This window comes from Heterodontus francisci, chromosome 41 (assembly GCF_036365525.1).
Source record: "Heterodontus francisci isolate sHetFra1 chromosome 41, sHetFra1.hap1, whole genome shotgun sequence".
NCBI classification, from domain to species: domain Eukaryota; kingdom Metazoa; phylum Chordata; class Chondrichthyes; order Heterodontiformes; family Heterodontidae; genus Heterodontus; species Heterodontus francisci.
Genome location: NC_090411.1, coordinates 25753627 through 25779463, shown reverse-complemented (window position 1 = coordinate 25779463; position 25837 = coordinate 25753627). Strand labels below are relative to the sequence as shown.

Below are 25837 nucleotides of genomic sequence, written 5' to 3'. Positions count from 1 at the left end.
TTATAGCCACTCCAGGCGCTGCTCCACAAACCACTGACCACCTCCAGGCGCTTACCCATTGCCTCTTGAGACAAGGAGGCCAAAGGGAGAGCTTGGAGTTATTTGTGCTGACGATTAAACTCAAGTCACTCGATCCTGACAGTCTGCTTATCAATTACGTTTAAACAGTTTTTTAAAAAATAAATAAATTCTGTGGATTGGTCAACATGTTTATCCAATGAGCTAAAACACACCAGGAAGTGTGTTTCCTGGTTTCTGCTGACTTGGCTGATCTAAGCCGAGGTGCCACTATGGCCCTCGACGCTCCTGGGTTGGGAAAATCGGCTAGATTCCCTTCTCGTAATTGCTGTCAAAAGCAGGAAACCAGGTGGATTTTTCCCTCTTAGTGATCCCATCTGGAGGTGCAACTGTGAGAATGTTGGGAGAGGACAGGATTCGACTGAGATGTCCTCCCTGTATTAAGACTACATTGCATTGTCCTGACTGAAATTTTCCCAGCGCCTCAAAAGTGTGGGACTGTTCGGCTCTCTCCGATCTGCCATTCGTCTATAAACTACAGGCACTTAAAACCTAAGTTTGCTGTTATTTAATCGCTACCTTCTGACTCACCTCATCATCTTTCTTGCTTGTTTTAATCTCGTCAGTGCCTGAACTGCAAGCCCTTATAATTCTGCAGAGCCCAGGATCTCTACATGGTCAGGACAGTACTGAAGGAGTGCTACAGCACTGGATGTGCCGTCTTTCACTTGAGATGTTGAACTGAGGTCCCATCTGCCATAGAGTCATGGGGGGAATTTTATGCTTTCCCCCGCAGCAGGTTTGGAGGAGGCAGAGCATAAAATTGAGTGGGATGGTATTAGGGGAGGGGGGGGTGGTTTTGCCTCTGCCCCAGCCACATAATAGGACAGTGTGAAGGGCACAGATGGGACAAAATTCTTCAACTGCATTCAAGAGAACTTTTTTAGCCAGCACGCAACTAGCCCAATGAGAGGGGCCGCAATTCTAGATTTAGTCTTAGGCAATGAAGCTGGGCATGTGGATGAAGCAGCAGTGGATGACCATTTTGGAAATAGTGAACATAATACAGTTAGTTTTAGTATTATTATGGAAAAGCACAAGGATAGAACAGGAGTAAAAGTGCTAAATTGGGGGAAGGCAAATTTCACAAAGCTGAGAGGAGATCTGGCAAAAGTGGAGGGGATACAGCTACTTGAAGGAAAGTCAGTGGTAAACAAGTGGGAGGCATTCAAAAGCGAGGTTCTAACGGGCACAGTGTAGACACGAGCCCACAAAGAAAAAGGGTGGTACTGCCAAATCTAGAGCCCCCTGATTATCTAGAAGCATGCAGGGTAAGATAAAGCAGGAAAACAAAGCTTATGACTGTCACAAAAAGCTTAATACTTTAGAAAGTACAGGGGTGAAGTAAAAAATGAAATTAGGAAAGCAAAGAGAGGACATGATAAAATATTGGCAGGTAAAATTAAGGAAAACCCAAAGATGTTTTATCAGTACATTAAGAGCAAGAGGATAACGAAGGAAAGGGTAGGGCCTATCAGAGATGTACAAGGGAACTTATGTGTGGGTGCAGAAAATGTGGGCAGGGTTTGTAATGAATTTTTTGTCTCATCTTCACAAAGGAGAGGGATGATGCAAACTTTGTAGTTAAAGTGGAGTGTCAAATATTAGATATGATGAGAAGAAGTACTAGTGGGTCTGACATCCTTGAAAGTTGCTAAATCACCCGGACCGGACAGATTGTATCCCAGGCTGTTAAAGGAAGCCAGGGAGAAAATAGCAGATGCTCTAAGGATCATCTTCCAATCCTCATGAGATGCAGGTGAGGTTGTACGGTTGAGGTTGTGGTTTGCGAATGTTGTACCATTGTTTAAAAAGGGTGCGAGGGACAGGCTAAATAATTATAGGCTGGTCAGTCTGACCTTGGTGGTGGGTAAATTATTGGAATAAATTCTGAGATAGGGTAAACTGTCAATTAGAAAGGCACGGATTAATCAGGGATAGTCAGCATGGATTTGTTAAGGGAAGGTTATGTCTTACTAACTTAATTAAATTTTTTGAGGAAGTAACAAAGAGGATTGATGAGGGTAGTGCAGTGGATGTTGTCTGCATGGATTTTGGAAGGCATTTGACAAGCTCCCACATGGCAGACTGGTCAGAAAAGTAAAATCCCATGGGATACAGGGGAAGGTGGCAGGTTGGATCCAGAATTGGCTCAGTGACAGGAAACAAAGGGTAATGGTTGACGGATGTTTTTGTGAATGGGATGCAGTTTCCAGTGGTGTTCCACAGGGCTTACTGTTGGGTCCCTTGCTGTGTGTGGTATATATTAATGGTTTGGACTTAAATGTGGGAGGCATGATTGGGAAATTTGCAGATGACACAAAACTTGGATGTGTTGTTGGTAGTGAAGAGGATGGCTGTCGGCTCCAGAATGATATCAATGGTTTGGTTGAGTGGACAGAAAAGTGGCAAATGGAATTCAATCCCGAGAAGTGTGAGGTAATGCATTTGGGGAGGGCAAACAAAATAGCCCGCTTGATTAGCACCCCATCCACCACCCTCAACATTCACAACTTTCACCACTGATGCAGAGTGGCAGCAGTGTGTACCATCTACAAGAAGCAATGCAGCAACTCACCAAGGCACCTTCGACAGCGCCTTCCAAACCTGTGACCTCTACCACCTAGAAGCATAGGGGCAGCAAATGCTTGGGAACACCGCCACCTGCAAGTTCCCCTCCAAGCCACACACCATCTTGACTTGGAACTATATCGCCGTTCCTTCACTGTTGCTGGGTCAAAATCCTCGAATTCCCTTCCTAACAGCACTGTGGGTGTACCTACACCCCAAGAAAGGCAGCTCATCACCACCTTCTCAAAGACAATTAGGGATGGGCAATAAATTCTGGCCTAGCCAGCAGAGCCCACATCGCATGAACAAAAAAAACACACAGGACAGAACAGATAGAATAAATATTATATAGATTAAAAGCTACCATGTAGTTTGATTTGCTGACAATTATGACTGCTCATATTGACTTCACCAGTAAGATCCGAGTCAGAGACCTTTGCCCTTTCCACAGCAATAATGCAATCCCCTTTTAGTGTACCCTGCCCTTCTGCTAAACCAGTTTGACAAAATATAGAGCGAAACAAAGAACTGGCATTTATATATAGCTATCCCAACGTGTTTTGCAACCAATTAATTACTTTTGAAACTCATTGTTGCGACATAGGCAGACGCAAAAGCCAACTTGCTCAAAGTGAGGTCTCCATGAGCCGTAAATGAGAGATTTGACCATCTTTTTTTGAGGTGATGTCTAAGTGTTGGAGTGGGGGCTTGGATCATCAACCTTCGCACGGGCCAGACTGAACCAGGAGGATCCCACAGCAACCAATGACTTGCCAGTCTGAAATTTCAACCAGTTTCGTTGCTTTATTGTTTAGCAGTGTTGCCAGTCGCGATTTTTAATATTGACCTGGCTGCATATGCAGCCATATAACATTTATAAGATCAAACCCATAAAAATACCTGCATTCTCCTAAAATCATAAAAACCACTTAGAATCATAGAATAGTTACAGCACAGAATGAGCCCATTTGGTCCATCATCTCCATGCCAGCTCTCTCTAAGAACAACTCAGTTAGTCCCAACCTTCCTTCTCCCCTGTCCCTGCAAATTTTCTTCTCTTCAGATAATTACCCAATTCCATTTTGAAAGCTGCAATTGTCTCTGCCTCCACCACACTCTCATACAGTGCATTCCAGATCCTAACCACTGGCTGCATAATTAAGTTTTTCCTCATCCCGCCTTTGGTTCTTTTGCCATTGACTTTAAATCAGTGTCCTCTGATTCTCGACCCTTCCGCCAATGGGAACAAGTTGTCCCCCTCTAATTTGTCTCGACCTCTCATGATTTTGAACACCTCTTTCAAATCTCCTCTCAACCTTCTCCAATCTACCCACATAACTGAAGGCCCTCATCCCTGAATCCATTCTCGTAAACCTTTGCTGCACCCTGTCCAATGCCTTCACATCCTTCCTAAAGTGTGGTGCCCAGAATTGGCACAATACTCCATTGAGCTGAACCAATGTTTTACAAAGGTGTATTTGTCTCCATCTTCCTGCATAATTGTGCTTTCCAGAGCTCTATCTAATTCAAATTCCTTTTTTCCTCCTTTTGTTGAAGTTTTATTTCTTTTAATTACTTTTGTTATCCATTTCTTTGTCTTCACCAATCCAGTACCTATTTCCCTTTGGGTGACTAAGCCTTATATTGGCAGGCTGTGTGTCTACACTCCCAGGTACGGGCATCAGATCAAATGAATGGAAAACAGGGGAGCAAAAAGGAAAAGCAGAAAGGACTCTTTTTTTTTTTTTAACACACTAATCAGACCAAACAACAGGACCTGGGAGGACAAAATCACAAATGTGGCAGTCCGCCCAAAGGCAGAACTCCCAAGTGTGTTGGCACTAATCAAACAGAGGCGGCTTCGGTGGATCGGACACGTCCGCAGGATGGAAGATGGTCGCATACCCAAGGACCTTCTGTATGATGAGGCAGGCGGGGCCAGACAACCAGTGGGGCTCCCAAAGTTCCACTTCAGCTTTGCTCGCAAATGTGACATAAAGGCTCTAAATGTCGACTATTGCACCTGGGAGTCACTAGCTGGTGAAAGAGGGAAATGGCGACACATCCTGTGGACTGGCGTGCACTGCCACAATGACCAGGGGCTACAGCAGCTTGGCAACTGGCGCCAACACCAAAGAACAACAACTCACAGCATCACTTGGCAGCTTCATGTGCAGCACTTGTGGCAGAACCTGTGTCTCAAGGATTGGCCTTCACAGCCATCATCAAAGGTGCAGCAAGAGAAGACACCCCACCTAAACGGATTGTTTATTGCATGTCCATCATCTTTCATGGATGGAAGGATGCCAACAATGGGCCAAACAATGAGTTGTTGGCACAAGGATACATTGCAGCCCCACTGCACTGTCAGGTTTGTGCACACAATGCTGAGCATGCAAAATAGACTCTCAGCTATTTTGCAGCAGGGAGACACCCTGTGTGCGCATGGTGTTTCAGAGAAAGGAACTTAAGGGAAGAACCAACATTGCTTCATCTAGAGGCCAATTCTCGTATCCACTCATAAATATAAAGAAGGAACTTTCATTTTTGCAGTACCTTTCATAACCTCAGATGTCCCCGAGTGCTTCACAACCAATGAAGTACTTCTGATGTGTGGTTACTGTTGTAACATAGGGAAATGCGGCAGCCAATTAGCGCAGAGCTAGCTCCCGCAAGCAGAACTGAGAAAATGACCTGATAAGGTCGAGGGATAAGTATTGGCCAGAACACCCCCGCTTTTCCAGATAGTACTGTAAGATCTGTTATGTCCACCTGAGACAGGGCCTTGGTTCAACATCTCGTATGAAAGATGGCACCTCCAACAGTGCAGCACTCCCTCAGTATTAGATTCGATTTTGTGCTCAAGTTCCTAGAGTGGGGCTTGAACCCACACTCCTCTGGCCTGGAGGTAAGAGTACTACCAACTGACATGCATTGATCAGGATGCATGAAGGCCTGGGACATCCCAAGCTGTCTTGGGCACCTATAGTGGTGGTGCAGTGTTGGAAAAAGGTGAGAAAATCTTTGTAGGGGTGTAACAGGTAGCAGCTCAACCTGAACAAAACAATGAGCAGCCCTGAAATTATTGTGATTTCATATTTTTGTTGCCTCTGTGTTCTGCAGATCCAGTACTTTGATAGTGTTATATATATTAGACTTTGCATGTTTCAGACATCATATAAATTATATTTTGATAAACTTTTCTTGCTATCAAAATTGGACATGCTTCACATTTGTAATACAGCCAGTGGTTATCAGTACAGTCAACATGTTCAGTAACAGTTGCTCTTGATACCATCGATTGTAACTGTTCCAATCGATCATATGATATTGTCAACATGAACAGTCATCGCGTTCAGTACAGTCAACGCACAGTAATCATATTGGAACAGTCAACCCACGTAGCAACAGTCACTATTGGTGAAGTCAATATGAGCAGTCATAATTGTCAGCAACTCAAACTACATGGTAGCTATTAATCTATAGAATAAATATTAAATCTGTTCTGTCCTGTGTTTTTTTTTATCCGTTCATGCGATGTGGGCGTTGCTGGCTAGGCCAGAATTTATTGCCCATCCCTAATTGTCTTTGAGAAGGTGGTGGTGAGCTGCCTTCTTGAACCGCTGCCATTTTGGGAGTGTAGGTACACCCACAGTGCTGTTAGGAAGGGAATTCGACGATTTTGACTCAGCAACAGTGAAGGAACGGCAATATAGTTCCAAGTCAAGATGGTGTGTAGCTTGGAGGGGAACTTACAAGTGGTGGTGTTCCCAAGCATTTGCTGCCCTTATCCTTCTAGGTGGTAGAGGTCACAGGTTTGGAAGGCACTGTCGAAGGAGCCTTGGTGAGTTGCTGCAGTGCATCTTGTAGATGGTACACACTGCTGCCAATGTGCATCGGTGGTGAAGGTTATGAATGTTGAAGGTGGGGGATGGGGTGCCAATCAAGCGGGCTGCTTTGTCCTGGATGGTGTCAAGCTCCTTTTGAATATCGTTGGAGCTGCACATATCCAGGCAAGTGGAGAGTATTCTATCACATACCTGACTTGTGCCTTGTAGATGGTGGACAGGCATTGGGGAGACAGGAGGTGAGTTACTACAGAATTCCAAGCCTCTGACCTGTTCTTGTAGCCACAGCATTTATGTGGCTGGTCTAGTTCAGTTTCTGGTCAATGGTAGCCCCCAGGATGTTAGTGGGGGATTCAATGATGGTAATGCCATTGAACATCAAGGGGAGATGGTTAGATTCTCTCTTGTTTGAGATAGTCATTGCACTTATGTGGCACGAATGTTACTTGCCACTTAGCAACCCATGCTTAGATATTGTCCAGGTCTTGCTGCATCTGGACATGGGCTGCTACGGTATCTGAGTAATTGCGAATGGTGCTGATCATTGTGCAATCATCAGCAAACATCCCCACATCTGACTTTCTGATAGAGGGAAGGTCATTAATGAAGCAGCTGAAGATGGTTGTGCCGAGGACACTATCCAGAGGAATTCCTGCATCATCATGGGACTGAGATGATTGACCTCCAACAACCACAAGCATCTTCCTTTGCGCTAGGTATGACTCCAACCAGTGGAGAGTTTTCACCCGATTCCCATTGACTCCAGTTTTGCTAGGGCTCCCTGATGCCACACTCTGTCAAATGCTGCCTTGCTGTCAAGGGCAGTCACTCTCACCTCACCTCTCGAGTTCAGCTCTTGCTCTTTTGTCCATGTTTGGGCCAAGGCTGTAATGAGGTCAGGAGCTGAGTGGCCCTGGCGGAACCCAAACTCCGCGTCACTGAACAGGTTTTTGCTGAGCAAGTGCTGCTTGATAGCACTGTCGATGACACCTTCCATCTCTTTGCTGATGATCGAGAGTAGATTGGGCAGTAATTGGCCAGGTTAGATTTGCCCTGCTTTTTGTGCACAGGACATACCTGGGCAATTTTCCACATTGCCAGGTCGATGCTAGTGTTGTAGCTGTACTGGAACAGCTTGGCTAGGGGCGAGGCAAGTACTGAAGACTTGTGCTCCAGAACTATTGCTGGAATGTCGTCAGGGCCCATATTTTTTGTGGTATCCAGTGCCTTCAGCCATTTTTTGATATCATGTAAGGTGAATCGGATTGGCTGAAGACTGGCATCTGTGATGCTGGTGACCTCGGGAGGGGGCCGAGATGGATCATCCACTCGGCACTTCTGGCTGAGATGGATGCAAATGCTTCAGCCTTGTCTCAGCACTGTTGTGCTGGGCTCCCCCATCGTTGAGGATAGGGATATTTGTGGAGGCTCCTCCTCCTGTCATTTTAATTGTCCACCCCCATTCATGACTGGATGTGGCAGGACTGCAGAGCTTAGATCTGATCTGTTGGTTGTGTGATCGCGTAGACCTGCCTATTGCATGTTGCTTCCGCTGTTTGGCATGCAAATAGTCCTGGGTGTAGCTTCACCAGGTTGACACCTCATTTTTTTGGTATGCCTGGTGCTGCTCCTGGCATGCCCTCCTGCACTCTTCATTGAACCAGGGTTGGTCCCTGGCTTGATGGTAATGGTGTCTTTCCTAAGTGTCTCATTAGTTGAGTGTAGACTTGGGTTAATCCTTCTGATTAGTTCAGTGTTTGTAATTGGTATCTGTAGTCTCATTTCTAATTGGTCAGTCACAAAAAAAAAGTCACTAATTGCCAAAAGAAATGTCACCTACCACAAAAAAAATGTCCATGCACTGCAGCCTCTAGAGGAACAGCTGGGCTTTGCGAAGCTCTCAAACAGGTCATTTCTAACATTAGTTAGCACCAGTATTTGGATGCTTTCAAACTAATGTGTTCATCCCAAATGGTTCTACCGCTGGGCTCATCTACCCATCAGATTCCTACACATTGGCCCTACTATGGGTAGCCTGCTGTCGCTCACAGGTACAGGAGGAGGCCATTCAGCCCCTTGAGTCTGTTCTGTCACTCGGTGAGATCATGGCTAATCTGTGATTTAACTCCATAGACCCACCTTTGCCCCAAATCCCTTTATACCATTAGCTAACAAAAATCTGAGCTTTAAAATCTTGATCTAGTATCAATTGCTCTTTGCAAACAGAGTTGCAAACTTCTACCACCCTTTGCATGAAGAAGTGTTTCTTAATTTTACTCCTGAAAGGTCAGGCTCCAATTTTAGGCTATGCCCCTAGTCATAGACTCCCCAGCTAGGGTAAATAGCGAGAAACTATCTGTTCCTCTTAATATCGTGAAAATCAACCCCTAACCTGCTAAATTCCAGGGAATACAATCACAGTTTGTTTACTCTCTAGCAGCTTAACTCTTGGAATCCAAGTATCATTCTAGTAAATCTATGCTGCTCTACCTCTCCCTCCAAGTCCAATATAGCCTTCCCAAGGTGTGGTGCCTAGAACTGCTCAGAGCACTCCAGGTGTGGTCTCACCAGGGCTTTGTATAGCTGAAGCATGTCTTCTATTCTGTTCCTCCAGATATAAAGGCTAGCATTCAATTAGCATTTTTGATTATTTTCCATACCTGTTCATGACATTTTAATGATCTGTGTAACTGGTCACACTCCCAGGTCTCTTTTTGGACCCCACCTGTTTCTAGCCTTTTCACCATTTAGAAAGTAGCCTGCTCTTGTATGTTCCCTCGGATAACCCTGTCCACCATTACACACTCACTACCCCAATTCCTTGGGGACTCTGAAAAACACTTGAGAAGATTCATTACAAATGATAAAAACTAACGACAACAGAAGACACAAACTTACGAGACACAAAGCTGATCTCGGCCTTTTACATGTCACTCATAGACCAAGGGCGCAATGCCTTAATTATGTTACGGGGATTAACTTTATTCAGTAAAATACCTCAATTACTGTTCTATGCCGATGTCCATTGGAATTGTTTATTTTTTGCTAACCAGCTGCTGGGGGAAAATATCTCCAAATAAGTACGACATACATTATCAGCTATTGGTGGCTGAGCACGTCCCAGTGTGAAACTGAGCCATACATCCCTGCTCCTGTATTGAGTTGATAGATTACAGTTGAGGCAGCAGTTGGGGGTGCATTAGGGCTGCTGCATAGAGAGGATAAATCAGCCACGATTCTGGCTCCCAGTTGCTATCCCTAGTGGGAAGTGTTTGTTAGGAGAGGACCGCATTGGGCTGAGCTCTAATGCTATCCGCAGTGGAATAGCTAATGCCCAGACTTGCACCGGAAGCATGGCCACTTCAGTGAGATACTAGACGTTGGGACTGTACCCCGCCATTGTCTTTGGGAGAACAACAGCTTATATTTATATAGTGTCTTTTAAGGTAATAAAACCATTCCAAGGCGCTTCATAGGAGTATTATAAAACAAAATTTGACACTGAGCCACATAAGGAGATATCGGCGCAGATGACCAAAAGCTTGATCAAAGAAGTAAGTTTCAAGGAGTGCCTTAAAGGAGGAGAGAGATTTAGAGAGGGAATTCCAAAGCTTAAGTATTGGGCAGCTGAGGGCATGGTCAGCAATGGTGAAGCAATTAAAATTGGGGATGTTCAAGAGGCCAGAATTGGAGGAGCGCAGATATTTTGGAGGAGGTTACAGAGGTAGGGAAGGGCAAGGCCATAAAGGAATTTGAAGGACCAAAAAGAAACCCAGTGGTTTGTTTGTTTAGTTTTAGAGATACAGCACTGAAACAGGCCCTTCGGCCCACCGAGTCTGTGCCGACCATCAACCACCCATTTATACTAATCCTACACTAATTCCATATTCCTACCACATCCCCACCTGTCTCTATATTTTCCCTACCACCTACCTATACTAGGGGCAATTGCTAATGGCCAATTTACCTATCAACCTGCAAGTCTTTGGCATGTGGGAGGAAACCGGAGCACCCGGAGGAAACCCACGCAGACACAGGGAGAACTTGCAAACTCCACACAGGCAGTACCCAGAATTGAGCCCGGGTCGCTGGAGCTGTGGTGCTAACCACTGCGCCGCCCACATCTTATGAGCATCTTATGACCTGCACCTTCAGTTTCTGCACCCAATGTCCTCCCACTGGTCAGAGCAAAACAAACAAGTGATTAGTTTGAGACTTTAATTCTATCTCGTGTGCGTGCGTGTGCGCGTGTGTGATGAACCACACAAGCAAACCGATGATCACAGTCTTCTCAGAAGCAGCACCGACTCTGGATTCAGGTGAAGCTCACTGATCGCTTGAGTTGCCACTCCTGACGTCCTCTTCAGTCATACAATAGCTTTGTAAATCACTCTCAGCAATCCATGCAGTCGAGTCTCCGGAATTGGTGTCAACTCATTTGGGTAGTGCTCTGGCATCAGAGTCAGATGGTTGTGGGTTCAAATCCCACGCCAGAGATTTTAGCACAAGATACCCACTGAGAGAGTGCTGCACAGTCAGAGGTGCCATTTTTCAGACGAAGTGTCAAACCGATGCCCTCGTCTGCCCTCTCAGGTGAATGGAAAAGAATTAATGACACTATTTCAAAGAAGAGCAGGGGAGTTCTCCCCGGTGTCCTGGGCAATATTTATTCCTCAACAACATCACTAAAACAGATTATCTGGTCATTGCTGTTTGTGGGAGCTTGCTGTGCACAAATTGGCTGCCATGTTTCCTACATTACAACAGTGACTACACTTCAAAAGTACTTAATTGGTTATAAAGTGTTTTGGGACACCTTGAAGTCGTGAAAGGTGCTAAATAAATGCAAGACTTTCTTTTTCTGAATGGAGGAGTGCTTTAAATGCCACTTAAATAAGCCTACGTCTTATAGATTAAGAGATGACTGAGAGATACAGTATACTCTATATAACTGAACGGTGGAATCATATGTACTCCTCATAACTGAGGGAGACATTGTACTCCGTATGTAGCTTCCAGGAATACTCAGAAGTGAACTAGCGAAGAGGTTCAAATGATTTCTAAATGGAATATAAAGGAGTAAATTCAGGTTAAAACCACAATAGATGATGAATTGGCTTGTTTGTAACTCTACTCAAAGATCGGGTGCCAGTTGTGAATTCACTTCCTTGCAGCAGTTGCTTATTTTGATAACCTCTGTTCATTCTCATGTCCTTGCTTTCTTGACCCTCCCTGCGCCATACCTCACTCAGGATCTAACGCTTGCGGTACCGCCTTGATGTGCGATACTTGTGTCTGTGTACTGATATCTTGCGATAGCCTTGAGGGGCACTATTTAAAAATTAAATGGTGGAGGGCGTTAGTGTGAATCGAAGAAATAAGGTGTGAGCTTGAACTTTTATGGTACTTTAACATTCCAAAGTGCCTCACAGTCAGTCTTGTATTGAATGTAGATCAGTTTAGCAACCAATTTGTGCATAGCATGATCCCACAAATGTTAATTAAGTGAATTGCCAATTGATCAGTTTTTGGTGCTGTTGGTTGCCTGATAAATGTTAGCCTAGAGATGTCCCCTGTTCTTCTTCGAGTAATGCCATGGGATTATGTCCACCTCAGAGGGTAGTCACTTTCATGCCTCATCTGCAAGATAGCATTTCTGATTCCTTCAATACTGCACTGAAATGTCAGCCTAGATTATACATTTGAGTCCTCGGAGCGGGGCTTGACCCCAAGACCTTTTGACTCCGAGGCAAGAGGTTTCCCATACCTGATTCCAATCTATTGGGGAGAGATAGTGGCTTGGTGGTAATGGCAATGGACTAGTAATTCAGAGGCCCAGGCTAATTCCCTGGGATCACAGGTTCAAATCTCACCATGGCAGCTGGTGGAATTTAAATTTAATTAAAAATGCAATTAATAAAAAAAAAAAATCTGGAATCGAAAGCTAGACTCAGTAATGGTGCCATGAAACTGCCATTGATTGTCATTATAAAAGAAACCCATCTGGTAATGTCCTTTTAGGGAAGGAAATCTGCCGTCCTGACCCGGTCTGGCCTACATGTGACTCCAGACCCACAGCAATGCAGTTGACTCTTAACTGCCCTCTGAAATGGCCTATCAAGCCACTCGGGTCAAGGGCAATTAGGGATGGACAACAACTGCTGGCCTACCAGCGACGTCCACGTCCCATGAAAGAATTAAAAATAAAAGGGAGGTGAGCGAATAGTTAATTTGTTAATGTTGCTTGAGGTACGTTTGCCGGCCAGGACACAGGGAGAACCCTACTGCCCTCCAGCACGAACCCGTTGGGCCAAATGGCCTCCTTCTGCGCTGCAAATGACTCTATAATGATAAGTGCATGTGGTGTAAGAACCAGATCGGCTTTGGCTGAGCTTGAGTGTCAGAGATGGATGATTAGTGGCCATGAAACTACACCCCAGCATGAGCCACGGAATGTACTGAATGAGACTAGAACTCCCCATTTTAAGTAGAAAACCTGCTGAATTATCCAGCCGTTAATATGCGGTTTGGGATGACCTTGTATTAATTTCAGCTAAACATTTTGTTCTGCTTTTCTTCTGTTGACAGTTAGGAATGTGCAGTGTATTTTTAGAACATTGCATTTCTGCTTTCGGCTCGTTGACAAGTCTTCAGGAATCCACTTCATTCTTCAGGTCAGAGAGCATCACCAGGACTAACAGCCAGCTAGGGGGAACACATTTCACCAGAACCACGCATGGTTATTATTATTCGTGGCCAAAGATGCAGTGGGTTAGATCCTGGACTGAAATCTGAGTGAAACATGGCAGAGTGCAGATTATAAAAAGTGGGTGTGTAGAGGGGAGGGGGGGTGCAATTGCAAGTGCTAGAGGTTTGCAGTCAGAGCAAGAAATAGAAGTTGCATAGAAAGAAAGAGACTCACTGGAGAAAAGGTACGAAGAAAATTAATGACTGACAGGTTCCTTGGACCTGATGCCCTGTATCCGAGTGTTTAAAGGAAGTAGCCGCAGAGATAGATGCATTGGTTGTAATCTTCCAAAATTCCCTAGATTCTGGAAAGGTCCCAAAATATTGTAAAATCGCAAATGTTACACCCCTATTCATGACAGTCAGAAAGCAGGAAACTGTAAGCCAGTTAGCCTAATGTCCGTCATTGGGAAAATGTTGGAATCCGTTATTAAGGAAGTATTGGAGGACATTTGGAAAATCATAATGCAATCAGGTAGAGTCAACATGGTTTTATGAAAGGGAAATCATGTTTAACAAATTTATTAGAGTTCTTTGAGGATGTAACGAGCAGGGTGGATAAAGGGGAACCAGTGATGTAGTGGATTTGGATTTCCAAAAAAGCATTTGATAAGGTTCCATGTAAAAGGTTACTGCACAAGGTAAGAGCTCATAGTGTTGGGGGTAATGTATTGGCATGGATCTCTAGAGGACTAGCTAACTAACAGGAAACAGAGAGTCGGGATAAATGGGGAAAGCTGTAACTAGTGCAGTGCTACAGGGGTCAGTGCTGGGACCTCAACTATTTGCAATCTATATTAATGACTTGGATGAAGGGACAGAGTACATTGTAGCCAAATGTGCTGACAATACAAAGATAGGTAGGAAAGCAAGTTGTGAGGAGGGCACAGTGTCTGCAAAGGTTACAGACAGGCTAAGTGAGTGGGCAAGCATATTTGGCAGATGGGAGTATAACGTGGGAAAATGTGAGGTTGTCTACTTAGGTAACAAGAATAGAAAAGCAGAATATTATATAACTGGAGAGCAGAATTCTGTGATACAGAGGGATCTGGGTGTCCTCGTACATGAAACACAAAAAGTTAACATGCAGCTACAGCAAGTAATTAGGAAGACAAATGGAATGTTGGCCCTTTTATTGCAAAATGTTTGGAGTATAAAAGCAGGGAAATCTTGCTACAACTGCACAGGGCGTTGGTGAGACCACACCGAGGGTATTGAGCACAGTTTTGGTCTCCTTATTTAAGGAGGGATATACTTGCATTAGAAGTAGTTCAGAGAAGGTTCACTAGGTTGATTCCTGGGATGAAGGGGTTGTCTTATGAGGAAAGGTTGAACAGGTTGGGCCTATATTCATTGGAGTTTAGAAGAATGAGAGGTGATCTTATTGAACATGTAAGATTAGGAGGGGCCTTGACAGGATAGATGCTGAAAGGATGTTTCCCCTCATGTGAGAATCTAGAACTAGGGGGCACAATTTCAGAATAAGGGGGTCTCCCTTTTAAGACGGAGACGAGGAGGAATTTCTTGGCTGTGAGGGTTGTAAATCTTTGGAATTCTCTTCCCCAGAGAGCAGTGGAGGCTGGGTCATTGAATATATTCAAGGCTGAGTTAGGCAGAATTTTGACCTACAAGCGAGTCCAGCGTTATGGGGGACAGATAGGAAAGCGGAGTTGAGTCCGCGATCAGTTCAGCCGTGATCTTATTAAATGGTGGAGCCAAATGGCCAACTCCTGCTTCTAATTCTTATGTTCTTTTTGACTCTCATTTATTTAGCACCTTTCACGGCCACAGGGTGCCTCAAACTGCTTTACAGCCAATGAGGTACTTTTTGAAGTGTAGTCACTTTTGTAATGCAGGAAACGCGGAAGCCAATTCCCGCACAGCAAGCTCCCACAAACAGCAACGTGATGACGACCAGACAATCTGGGTTTCTTTTATGATGGTGACTGAGGGTAAATATTAGCCAGGACACTGAGAGAACTCCCCTGATCTTTGAAATAATGCCAAGGGATCTTTTATGCCACCTGAGAGAGCAGATGGGGGTCTCACTTTAATGTCTCACCCGAAAGACTGCACTGGGAGTATCAGCCTAGATTTTGTGCTCAAGTCTCTGCAGTGGGACTTGAACCCACGACCTTATGACTCAAGGTGAGAGTACTACGATAATGGAAGTACATATATTTTAAAAAAGAGGTAAATGACTTTAAGATAGCCACTGAACTATATCTGCACAGTCTGGTCCAATTATCCCCCAGTCTGTAACTCTGCTTCACTATGGGGTCAATTTTTATATTGCTGCTCAAGACTAAAAACACTGTTACAGACTGTCCTATGAAAATAAAAAGCAGCCCTTTCTGTGACGGGAAGTGGATTGGAAATGCTAGTTTTATGCCTGGGTAGCGAGTTGAAAGTTTCAGCCCTACATTTTGTCTTTGTGTGCGCAGTGTGGCGGAAGATTGACCAGTACATACAGCTTATCTACATAACAAGTCTGTGCACTTCAAAATGCCAAGAGGCTGATTCCCCTGGTTGGAAAGTCCAGAACTGGGCCTCAAAGTGTCAGGAGAAGGGGTCGACTATTTAGGACTGAGATGAGGAGAAATTTCTACAAATTCTGTACCCCAGACAGCTGTAGATGCTCAGTCGTTGAGTATATTCAAGATTGGGATCAATAAATTTTTTTCTTTAACTCTAAGGGAGTCGAGTTTTGGGAATCAGGCGGGAAATTATTGTACTCCTGCACAGTATTTATGCAGTAACTGAGGGGGTGGAGGGAGGGAGGGAGGGAGGGAGAAGGTCTGTAGATTATATTGAATATTTTTTTACTTCCTCCTCTCCTGAATGAGGTAGCACACGCTCGGGTTCAGTTCCACCAATGCTGGCATCCCTCCAGAACCTGGTTGGATTGGCCACACACTTCATGCTAAATTAGTTGACTGTTAAGAAGCTACGGTAACATGTCTGTTCTCATCCTCTTCACTTTATATTGATAAATTTAAAGTTTGGACTGGGAATTAGCAATCGGATGCCCCGGCTGATTTTTTTTTTTCTCTCTCCTCCTTTTCTGAACCTGACGGTTAGCGATCTCTGCATCAACCTCGGGTTCAAAGCTGGGGCAGGATTTTCAAAATCGCAGTCCGGGAGGTCGCCTTGGGATCAAAGGGCTGGTGGGAGGGAGGCAGCGAGAAACCCGTTCACCGTCAGTTAACGTCCCCTGAAACTCCTTAAGAAGCTTATTAAGGGACGTGCAAAATGGCATTTGTAAACTTTATTTCGGCGAACCTGAACAGTCTGATGCAGTGTGGCTCTATACCCCTTTCAGGAGAAGAAAGAAGACGGGGGGAGATCAAAACTCATCACCTCAATTATAATATCGATGGGCAACCTGGTCCCATTATCCATTGTTGTGTGTGTAATCAGCGCTGCTTAATGCTAACGTGCACCGTGTATTTTGAATTGTTTACATTTCAGACCTACTTCCCCGGAATGTTTCCTTTGGTGTTGAATTTTACCTGTTTGTACTGTGGAGTCTGTTTAGCAACGTACAGCTGCTCACGTACAACGTACTCGCAATTAACATGGGTGCATTTGCTCAAAAGATGTCATCATTCTGAGAATTACAGACCAGCAGTGATCAAAGCACAGTGCTGGCTCATATAGGCCTCTGGTCAGGGCCTGCACGGGCGGGCCTCTGGTCAGGGCCTGCACGGGCGGGCCTCTGGTCAGGGCCTGCACGGGCGGGCCTCTGGTCCCGGCCTGCACGGGCAAGCTTTGGTCTCTGCCTGCCAATATAGCCAGATTTAGCATTGATTGCCATATGTGGAAGAGAGTTGCTAATTTCTACCACACTTTGCATGAAGAAGTATTTCCTAATTTCACTCCTGAAAATTCCGACTGTCATTTTTAGACTGTGCCCCCTAGTCTGTTCCCAACCAATGGAAATAGTTGCTCTGTCTACCCTATATGTCCCCTTAATATCCTGAAACTTCAATTAAATCACCCTACAAGAGATGGGGTGGTACTGTACCTAATCCTAGGGAATGAAGCCAGACATGTGGTAGAAGGGTCAGTGGGGGAGCATTTTGGGGAAAGTGACCATAACTCTAAGATTTATGGTAGCTATGGAAAAGGACAAAGATGGACCGGAAATAAAGGTACTGAATTGGGGGAAGGCCGATTTTAATATGATAAAACAGAATCTGGCCATAGTGGAGAGGGAGCAGCTACGTGTAGGAAAGTCTACATCTGACCAGTGGGACTCATTCAAAAAGGAAATGGTGAGAGGTCAGGGCCAACATGTTCCCGTTAAGGTGAAGGGTGGACCACAAGTCCAGGGAACCCTGGATGTCAAGGGATATGGAGGATTGGATAAGGGGGAAAAAAAGGAGGCTTATGGCAGATTTAGAGGGCTGTAAACAGTGGAGATCCTAGAGGAGTATAAAAAGTGTAGGGAGGGGACTTAAAAAAAAAAAGTAATTAGGAGAGCGAAGAGGGGACATGAAAAAAACACTGGCAGGCAAGATAAAGGAAAATCCCAAAGCATTTTATAAGTTATATTTTAAGGACAAGAGGATAATCAGGGAAAGAGTAGGGCCCATTAGGGACCAAAGTGGCAATCTGTGTGTGGAGCCAGAGGACATAGGGGAGGTTTTAAATTATCATTTTTCATCTGTGTTCAATATGGAGAAGGACGATGTAAGTTGTAGAGATCAGGGAGGGGGATTGCGATATACTTGAACAAATTAGTATTGAAAGGGAGGAAGTATTAGCTGTTCTAGCGGGTTTAAAAGTGTATAAATCCCCAGGCCAAGTTGAGAAGTTTTCCAGACTGTTATGTGAGGCAAGGGAGGAGATTGCAGGGGCTCTGATGCAAATTTTCAAATCCTCTCTGACCACAGGAGAGGTACCAGAGGACCGGAGGACAGCAAATGTGGTACCATTATTCAAGAAGGGATAAACCAGGTAATTACAGGCTGGTGAGTCTAACATCAGTGGCAGGGAAACTATTGGAAAAAATTCTGAGGAACAGGATTAATCTCCACTTGGAGAGGCAGGGACTAATCAGGGATAAAATCAAGAAATGCTGGAAATACTCAGTAGGTCTGGCAGTATCTGTGGACAGAGAAGCAGAGTTAACGTTTCAGGTCAGTGACCCTTCTTCAGAACTGACCTGAAACGTTAACTCTGCTTCTCTGTCCACAGATACTGCCAGACCTGCTGAGTATTTCCAGCATTTCTTTATTTTTATTTCAGATTTCCAGCATCCGCAGTATTTTGCTTTTATACTAATCAGGGATAGTCAGCGTGGCTTTGTCAGGGGGAGATCGTGTCTAAATAACTTGATTAAATTTTTCAAGGAGGTGACTAGATGTGTAGATGAGGGTAAAGCAGTTGATGTAGTCTACATGGACTTCAGTAAGGCTTTTGATAAGGTCCCACATGGAAGATTGGTTGAGAAGGTAAGAGCCCATGGAATCCAGGGCAATTTGGCAAATTGGATCCAAAATTGGCTTAGTGGCAGGAGGCAGAGGGTGATGGTTGAGGGTTGTTTTTTGTGAGTGGAAGCCTGTGACCAGTGGTGTACCGCAGGGATCGGTGCTGGGACCCTTGCTGTTTGTAGTGTACATTAATGATTTAGATGTGAACATAGGAGGTATGATCAGTAAGTTCGCAGATGACACGAAAATTGGTGGTGTCGTAAATAGTGAGGAGGAAAGCCTTAGATTACAGGACGATATAGATGGGCGGAGCAGTGGCAAATGGAATTTCATGCTGAGAAGTGTGTGGTGATGCATTTTGGGAGGACTAATAAGGCAAGGGAATATACAATGGATGGTAGGACCGTAGGAAGTACAGAGGGTCAGCAGGACCTTGGTGTACCTGTCCATAGTTTATTGAAGGCAGCAGCACAGGTAGAGAAGATGGTTAGGAAGGCATACGGGATACTTGCCTTTATTAGCCAAGGCATAGAATATAAGAGCAGGGAAGTTATGATGGAGCTGTATAAAATGCTAGTTAGGCCACAGCTGGAGTACTGTGTACAGTTCTGGGCACCACACTATAGGAAGGATGTGACTGCACTGGAGAGGGTGCAGAGGAGATTCACCAGGATGTTGCCTGGGCTGGAGCATTTCGGTTATGAAAAGAGACTGGATAGGCTGGGGTTGTTTTCCTTAGAGCAGAGAAGGCTGAAGGGGGACCTGATTGAGGTATACAAAATTATGAGGGCATTGATAGGTTAGATAGGAAGAAACTTTTTCCCTTAGCGGAGAGATCAGTACCAGGGGGCATAGATTTAAGGCAACGGGCAGGAGGTTTAGAGGGGATTTGAGGAAAAAATGTTTTCACCCAGAGGATGGTTGGAATCTGGAACGCACTGCCTGAAGGAGTATTAGAGGCAGGAACCCTCTCAACATTTAAGAAGTATTTAGATGAGCACTTGAAACACCATAGCATACAAGGCTACAGGCCAAGTGCTGGAAAATGGGATTAGAATAGTTAGGTGCTTGATGGCCAGCGCAGACACGATGGGCTGAAGGGACTGTTTCTGTGCTGTATGACTCTATGACCCCTTAACCTTTTTAAATTGCGGGAAATACAACCCTAGTTTGTGTAACCTCATTTTCTAATTTAAGCTTTGGTGTCCAGGTATCATTCTGGTAAATCTAAACTGCACTCCCTCCAAGGCCAATATATCCTTCCTTTAGATGTCGTTCCCTGAACTGTTTGCAGTACTCCAGGTGTGATCTAACCAGGGCTTTGTATAGCTGTAACATTACTTCTACTCCCTTGTTTTCTAGTTCTCTAGATATTAAGTCCAGCATTTCATTAGCCTTTTTGATTACTTTCTATACCTGTTCATGACATTTTGATCTGTCTACCTGGATCCACAAGTCTCTTTGAACCTTCACTGATTCTAGATTCTCGCTATTTAGAGAGTACCGTGTGCTATCCTTTTAGATCCAAAGTAGATGACTTCACATTTGCTTACATTGAAATCCATTTGCCACAATTTTGCCCACTCACTTAATCTACCAATATCTCTTTGTAATCTTATGCTTCCATCTATGCTGCTTACAATGCTCCTATCTTCGTGTCATCAGCAAATTTTGGATATGTGGCTTTCTATCCCATCACCTAAGTCATTAATAAATACGGTGAACAGTTGAGGCCCCAACTCAGATCCTTGTGGGACATCATGAGTCACGTCCTGCCAATTCAAATACCTGCCCATTATCCCCACTCTCTGTCTCCCACCACTCAGCCAGTTTCCTAACCTGGTCAATAATTCGGCTTCAATTCCATGAGCTTCAACTTTAGCTAACAGTGTCTTATGTGGGACTTTATCGACATCCATAGACATTCTGCTGTCCACTGCTTCACCTTTTTCATGTCCTCAGGACATTCCAAAGCACGTCACAAACTGCAGACTGTTTGAGGCTCCCAGCGCAGTGTTGAAGCTGTGCCACACTGCCGGAGGGGCCATGTCTCTGATGAGGCGTTAAACCAAGGCCCTTCTGCCCCCTCAGTTGGATGTAAAAGATCCCATGGCACTATTTTGAAGAAGAACATGGGAGTTCTCTCTGGTACCCTGGCTGGTATTTATCCCTCAACCAACATCACTAAGACAGGGTTATCACATTGCTGTTTGTGGGACCTTGCTTTGCACAAATTAGCTGCCGCATTTCCGACATTACAACAGTAACTACAATTCAGAAGTACTTCATTGACTGTAAAGTGCTTTGGGCTGTCCTGATGTTGTGAGAGGTACTATGTAAATACAAGATTTTTTTTAATTTCCACTCAAAATCGCTTCGGAGTCAGGCAGAACTTTACTTTGCATTCACACTGCGCAAGTTTAACATCCAGTGCAAAGCAGAACCTCTTCACACCCAGCTTGTAGTATAATTGCGCCATTTCACTGGCTTCCACATTGAAATGCTCCCTAATTGATCAGTGCTTATAAATGAAGTTCCCAGGGCTCTCAGAAGTGTTTAAATAGAGGTGGAGGTGGGGGGAAGAATGAGTGGTGGTGGGGGAGGGGGTTCTTATGCTTTTCTGAGAGGCAATGCAAATCTGAAGTCATTGAGGCGTTTCTATGCAACAGCATCTCCATAGCAACGCACTCGCATATAAATGCTATTTTCTATTTGTTCGCTTGTCTGGGAAGGTTTGAGCCAAACACTTTTTCCAACCAATTTATAACAGTTCTACTAACTACAACACCACAGCAGAAGTTTTTTGCTCATGGTCTGGGTGGTCTTGGAGAATAGCTTCTTACCTCTGTTTTTCACTCTAGAACCTTCTATTGCGTCAGAAAATCTTTATGCATCGGGGAGATTCAAGAAACTGTTTCTCAGAAATCGAGCTAAAAATACATGCATTATTTTGATGTCTGTGGGTGGCCGAAACACTTGGGGCCTACGTGGAAGGGCTAAATTCAGAAGGTAATTCAAGGGGTTTTAGTAAGTACTTTGGACTCTATTGACTGACATTTGATAGATATGCAGAATCTATTTGTTCAAACAGTACCACCTCTTTGTAGAGTTCTGTACCAATTCTTGATGTTGTCATATAGGAAAATGTAGGAACGGGTGTAGGCCATTCAGCCCCTCGAGCCTGTACCACCATTCGATTTAGATCATGGCTGGTCTGTATCTTAACTCCGTCTACCCGCTTTGATTCTGTAACCCTTAAGACCCCTTGTCTCACCAAACTCTGTCAATCTCAGTTTTGAAATTTTCAGTTGACACCCCCCCCCCCCCCCCCACCCCAGCCTCAACAGCTCTTTGGGAGCCACTTTAGATCAATGTTGGTGCAGTTTGTGTCTCCCTTTCATTCACGGCTCCTTTGCTCTTATTGTCCCTGCTCCTCCTCCTAGTCTGAGGACGTAGCCTGTACGAACATTGTTTTTCTTGGCCGTTCCTGTTTGTGATTGAAAGGAAGATCATATAAGACTGCCCTGCATTTTTTTCATCTCTTGTCACCTCCATTCCAGCTGCGACACAATAATGAGTCCAATTAAAGTTATTTACTGGAATGTCCTCATTAAAACATATCAATATTGTATGAAATATTTGCAAAGGGCAATTTGTACACTAGGCACACTCCATAATTTGTACATTAGGCGCACTCCATAATTTGTACCATCCTTTATAAAAAGAAATTTAAAGACTTGCGTTTATTGAGTGCCTAATGATGTGTCTCAGCATGTTTCAACACGCTTCATATACCATGAGTTGCTTTTAAAGTGCAGTTGCTGTTGCTTTTCTAGAACATGGGGTTGGCCATTTAGGACTGAGATAAGAAATTTTTTCACTCCAAGGGCGGTAAATTTCTGGAATGTTCTACGGCAGGTGCTGAGTTGTTGAGTATATTCAAGTCAGAGATCAATAGATTTTTGGATACTAAGGGAATTGGGTGGGAAGTTGTAGCTGAGGCAGAAGATCAGCCATGATCTGATTGAATGATGGAGCAGGCAGGCTTGAGGGGCCAAATGGCCTACTCATGTTCCTGTCATGTTTTCAGATGAACTCGTCAGCCATTTTATGTTCAGTAAGGGCAACAATTGCAATTTCTCGCCCAGCTTTAAGTTTAGAGTCACAGAATTGTTACAGTGCAGAAAGAGGCCTTTCGGCCCATCATGTCTGCACCAGCTCGCCGAAAGAGCAATTCACTCAGTTCCATTCCCCTGCCTTCTCCCTGTAACTCTGCTCATTCTTCCTTTTTATATAACAGTCTAATACCCTTTTGAATGCTTCAATTGAACCTGCCTCCACCACACTCTCGGGCAGTGCATTCCAGACCTTAACCACTTGAGTATTTCCTCATGTCGCTTTTGCTTTGTCCTCTCGTTCTCGATCCTTTCACGAGTGGGAACAGTTTCTCTCTCTCTCTCTCTCTCTCCTTCCTCTGTCCAGACCCGTCATGATCTTGAATACCTCTATCAAATCGCCTGTCAGCCTTCTCTTCTCCAAGGAAAATAGTCCTAACTTCTCCAATCTATCATCATAACTGAAGTTCCTCATCCCTGGAACCATTCTCGTGAATCTTTTCTGAATCCTCTCCAATGACCTCGCGTCTTTCCTAAAGTGCGGTGCCCAGAATTGGACGCAATACTCCAGCAGTGGCTGAACTAGTGCCTTACACAGGTTGAACATAACTTCCTTGCTCTTGTACTCTATGCCCCTATTAATGAAGCCCAGGCTACTGTATGCTTTATTAACAGCTCTCTCAACCTGTCCTGCCACCTTCAATGACTTATGCACATATACACCCAGGTCCCTCTGCTCCTGCACTCCTTTTAAATTACCCTTTATTCTATATTGTCTCTCCATGTTCTTCCTACCAAAATGAATCACTTCACATTTCTCTGCATTGAACTTCATCTGCCACCTGTCTGCCCATTCCACCGACTTGTCTATGTCCTTTGGGAGTTCTACACTATCCTCCTCACCGTTCACAATGCTTCCAAGTTTTACATCATCTGCAAGCTTTGAAATTGTGCCCTTTACACCAAGGTTTAATATATATCAGGAAAAGCAAGGGTTCCAACACTGACCCCTGAGGAACTCCACTACAAACCTTCCTCCAGCCCAGAAAACTACTATTTGTTTCCTGTCACTCAGCCAATTTCGTATCCATGTTGCTACTGTCCCTTTTATCCCATCTGCTATAACCTTGCTCACAATTATGTTGTGGGACTTTTAATTGCCAATTTGAAGTTCCAGCCCCTTCTAAACTGTCAGAATACTAATTAATTCTCCTGACGCCAAAGGGTTTAATCTCCTCCATCTGCTGTGTCACTGTGCCCATTAATGCTTTTGCATAAATTCCTGACTGCACAGTTTAATATATTTAAATTAAACACAGATAGGAATTTCTGTCAGCATATTAATGGGTGTGAACTGAACCTCTTAGTGCACACATGAAGCTAGAGATCCCAACAGCATGCGTTCATCACAGGAGAAAAACAAAATTTGACCACTTGCTTAGCAACTGCTTTCAATGATTTATTTATGCTGACTACCTCATAGCTTCCATTTTATGTGATCAGTTTCAGAAAACCTAGCATTAAGCTTTCTTGACCAATTCTTGGATGACGACCAGAAATTATTTTCCAAAAGATCAGAACTGTTCCCCTGAAGCTCAGTGGGTACATAGTGTACCCCATAGTGTGGTATGCAGCCATAGAGCTGAGGAAGACCCAGGTTTGATTCCTGGCCGAGGCCTGTATCTAGCTTATTTTGAACAAGATAGCTTTTGGGGAGGGGATGGAGGGATGGTGGTAACAATTGGCATTAGTATCTCTGGGCTAACGAGGGGGAAAAGTACTGGCAATCAGTAATTGGGTCTCCTACTGACATCATGGTTGGGTGGGACGGACACCTCACGCACTCCCCTGGAACGACAGGGGCAAAGGAACACCATTGCCTCCAAGTCCCGCACCATCCTGACTTGGAACAGATATCAGATGTAACTTCTGCAGCGGGGCAATTAAGGATGGGACAATAAATGCTGACCTCGCCAGCAATACCCACAGCCCAAGAATGAATAAAGCTAAATATATGTCCCACATGAGAATTGACCCCATTATGTTTCGCTATTGGAAGGTGGGCTCTTGTGATATTTTTCCAGTTGTGGCGTTGTTTCTCTTCCTTCTCATCACCTTCCCTACCAGAATGAAAAGCTCCCAAACTGGTGTGATTTTGGTACTGGACTGGGAACCCTGTGATCGTGAATTCAAATCCCGCCACGCCCAGTTACAGAATTGAATTCAATAAATCTGGTCGCTGGTGGAATGTAACTGGGAACAGAATGGCCATGACTGCTGCTAGTTTGCCGTATAAAGCCAACTGTTCCGATAATATCCATCAGAGTGTAGAGCCTATCACTTCTATCCCTCCATAGCCTCGCCCATCTCTGTCTCTGTAATCTTCTCCAGCCTTACAAGCCTTCGCGATCTATTCATTCCTCCAATCACACCACCATTGGAATCATCTCTCTAGATCCCAAGCTGTGGAATTCCCTCCCTAAATTGCTCACCTCTTCCCTCATTTAAGACAGTTCTTAAAACTTCCCTGTTCGACCAAGGGTTTGGTTATCTGTCTTCGTTCCTATTTATCTGGCTCAGTGTCAAATACTGTTTGATATTGCTTTTGAGATTAAAGGAGCTATACAAATGCAAGTTGTTGTCCATCCCACACTGCATGGCTAACTCAATGTCCTCTGAAGTGGCCCAGCAAGCTATTTAGTTCTATGAACAATAGCTGTCAAGAGGATGGTCCAACAGCACCTTCTCAAGGCAACTATGGATGGGCAATAAATGACTAAATCAGTGTTGCCCTCATCACAAGGTGAAACTAAAAAAATAATCTTGTAATACAGAAACAGATTCTGAATATTTATGAATTAATCCACCACACAGTCCCAACACTTGAGTCTTCAATATTCAGTCAATCATTGGGTAAGTATTGTAAGTATTGGGGCGGCACAGTGGCGCAGTGGTTAGCACCGCAGCCTGACAGCTCCAGGGACCCGGGTTCGATTCCGGGTACTGCCTGTGTGGAGTTTGCAAGTTCTCCCTGTGTCTG

General features: G+C 44.4%; 1 protein-coding gene across 7 annotated transcripts in view; it reads left to right on the top strand.

Moving 5' to 3' along the window:
* The window catches only part of LOC137353370 (transcription factor MafK-like), a 55225-nt gene that overhangs the window by 2462 nt on the left and 26926 nt on the right, over window positions 1–25837 (top strand). The window contains exon 3 of one of the 7 annotated variants that reach the window (XM_068019558.1): window positions 13086–13171. The exons of 4 other annotated variants lie outside the window; for them this stretch is intronic. The gene's annotated coding sequence lies outside the window, so the exon portion shown is untranslated. Of the gene's footprint in view, window positions 1–1818; window positions 1838–13085; window positions 13172–21635; window positions 21692–25837 lie in introns of those variants that run through there. 2 more of the 7 variants (XM_068019560.1, XM_068019561.1) reach the window with 2 other exon arrangements.